We start from the raw sequence: 2,917 nt of genomic DNA on the forward strand, positions 1-2,917 counted from the left end.
TGTCCATAAACTATTACCAACTTTTAACAGATTGCACAAGACGGCGACTGGGACACAGACAGTATCTCTGACCAGCCGTGGACAGGAATTGTAGTTCCTCCAGTCGAATGCCCCTTACTGAAGAACTTAAGGCCCAAATTCAAACTTTTTTTAACCCAACCTCACACTCTCAAAACTATGGAAGAGACCATTATTTAGTTTTAAATTTTGTGCTGCTTCATTCTTAATTGACACTAAATCAATCATTGAAATGACTTGTTACCAAATGATACATTTACAAGCAAATTAACATCCAAGTCAATAAAAAACAAATTTAAGGTGACATTGCATGCTTGTTTTATTTTCTGTATTGGCTATATTTAAAGCAGAAAATGGCTAGTATAACAACTTGTGTTCTCTTAACACATTCATTAAGATATACAATTTTACATTATGTAACACGTTGTGTTCTCTACACATACACAGTAAATTTCAAAACCATAAGAACATTTACCAATGTATAAAAGTTTTTATTTTCCTGAACATGTACAATTCCATACCTTTAGTATAATTTTAAATTCAGTTTAAACCGTTGTCAAATTGAATGGCTTGGATGGGGTTGATATTGTCTGAATTAAATCAATTACATTTTAACATTAATTTGTGGGGTTTTTTTTACAATATTTATACTAAATCAACTCTGTCAGTTCATACATAACACAGCTTTCAATTTCTTGGAGAAAGTCTTGCAGAAAGTTGATTATAGCGGTTTCATAAGTCTCTTGTACTGATCCCTTCTCCGACATTTTCGGAAGAATGTTCTGCATGATGAAGTCTGCATCAGCCTGTGGGAAAAAAAGAAAAACAATCATCCATTTTCAGGTACATATGCACATGCAAAAAAGCTACTTTATTACCATTTTCTACTATTATTTTTTTTGTAAGGAACAAGTGTTTGACAATTATTCTTTAAATTGGCAAATAATAATTTTCCTATCTATAACATTCCTAAAATGAAATACAAGATATAGGCATATTTTTTTTTTTTCCAGTTACTGATACCTTATCATCATCATCCACCACATCAGGGAAAAAGAACTGGTGGCAAAGTCCTGAATGGTTTTCCAGGATTGGAGAGTTCAAGACCTGTTCAGATTTGCTTCAACAAAGGGACCAAACGTAGAGTTGCATGAAGCACAATTGATCTGGAAAAAGAACCAGAAAATTATTGCATAATATAGACAGTGTTGTGGCTAATCCATATATCTGGTAGGCAGCAAAATTAAAACCGTTTGCAAGGTTTCAAATGTAAAGAAGTTAGAAGACTTTTTCTGACCTTATTATGGCCTCTTTGTTCTCAGGTTTAACGGCCCCAATAAAACCACAGTTAATAATTTGATCATACCATGCAGAGTGATCAGTTTCTTCTTCCTCCACCTGAAAAAACATAAATATGTAAACTGTGCGTAGAAATAAAGGTTTTATGAATTTGAAGCAGGAGGCTGCTGCTGCTGACCCTGAGCTGACTGAATCTGACCAAGGCTTTGGGTCAGAAGACCTATTCAATTCTGTGCAGCTGTACAGACATCAGAATATTCTCTCTGTTAAATAGGTCATCACAACATCATATAGGATTATCTGGATCAGGTGTTTTAAGCCACAGCTCTGCACAGTTTAGCTCAAACCCCAATCAAACACATCTGATTCAGCTAATCAAGATCTTCAGGATTACTAGAAACCTCCAAAAAGGTGTGGGTTGGAGCTGGTTTGAGCTAAACTGTGCAGAGCTGTGGCCCTCCAGGAATTGAGTTTCACACAACTGATCTAGAATAAGTGCATTAACAATGTATCATAAACATCACAGCTTTTAAACATAGTCTATAGGGATGTGACCTACTGTATATAAATAAACTTGTTCGGAATCAAAAAGAGGTTTATTTCAAATTATGTTTACACATACAAGGCATTTGTTTTGTATTTGTTTTTTGTTTACAGTATATTTTGAGAGACACCTTTGGCATCGTTTATAGTCCATAATACAACTAGGGCGTGGAGAATAATAATTATTATTTATTAATTATAAAACAACGTGAAAGGTGTGCATATTGAGAGAAATGTACAGCCGCCGACGCAACCCGCATTAATTGATCTCTAACTTACTTAACTTGAGCAAACGCGTTGATACACATAGTTACATATAGTTATCGGTCTATCTAGCGAACTTGAAGAAAGCGATCAATAACACATACCTGTGATCCATCACCCGCATGTCTCTGCTCCTCCATTTCGATCGATCCACTCGGTCTGGGGCTCGCGCTGATGACGTAACGAGAAGGACGCGCCTTCATCCCTTGTACACACCTCAACCTCTTGACCCCTCCCCCACGTCAAATCAGGGACACAAAGCGAGGCGCAAAGAAAAAATGAAGCGCAAAGGAAAGCTTGCACCGCAGAGGCACGGATGACTGAAACGCGGATTTAAAGGAGCAGCGCAAAGGGAAATGTGTTGCAAAGTCATTGCTGTTGAAGTTTTACTTTGCTAAACTTAATTTTTTCTCTTGTGGTAAACTTTTCTTTTGCAATTATTTTTTTTTACTTGCAAAAAAGCAATTTTTTTCTCAATACTCTATTTTTATTTGCAAAACATATTTTTTTTATTTGCAAAACATATTTTTTGTTTGCAAAACATTGTTTTATTTTGCAGATATATATGGCCCTATTTTGACTCGATACTGAACCCCTCAAAACTAATTAGTTTACAATTGAATTGCAAACCCCAAAAACCTTTAGATGTTTTACAACCTTTGCATGGTCGTACCAGTAATCATACAGTCCCCAGACACCATACGCGTTCTGATGTACTACTTGAGATAAAATATTTAGCCTTTTGTGTAATGTTGTAAAAGTTTAGACATTCTACATATATTTCAAATGATAA

At 35.4% G+C, this 2,917-nt stretch overlaps 1 long non-coding RNA gene across 1 annotated transcript; it reads right to left on the reverse strand.

Annotated features, from left to right (window-relative positions):
• Positions 1–312: 312 nt before the first annotated feature.
• On the reverse strand, positions 313–2,547 carry LOC127986016 (uncharacterized). The gene is made up of 4 exons (XR_008160720.1): positions 2,229–2,547; positions 1,316–1,416; positions 1,042–1,184; positions 313–824 (listed from the first exon to the last, which is right to left on the reverse strand). It is a non-coding gene; the product is annotated as an uncharacterized LOC127986016 (long non-coding RNA).
• Between the last annotated feature and the right edge of the window lie 370 nt (positions 2,548–2,917).

Source organism: Carassius gibelio, chromosome B21 (assembly GCF_023724105.1).
Source record: "Carassius gibelio isolate Cgi1373 ecotype wild population from Czech Republic chromosome B21, carGib1.2-hapl.c, whole genome shotgun sequence".
NCBI classification, from domain to species: domain Eukaryota; kingdom Metazoa; phylum Chordata; class Actinopteri; order Cypriniformes; family Cyprinidae; genus Carassius; species Carassius gibelio.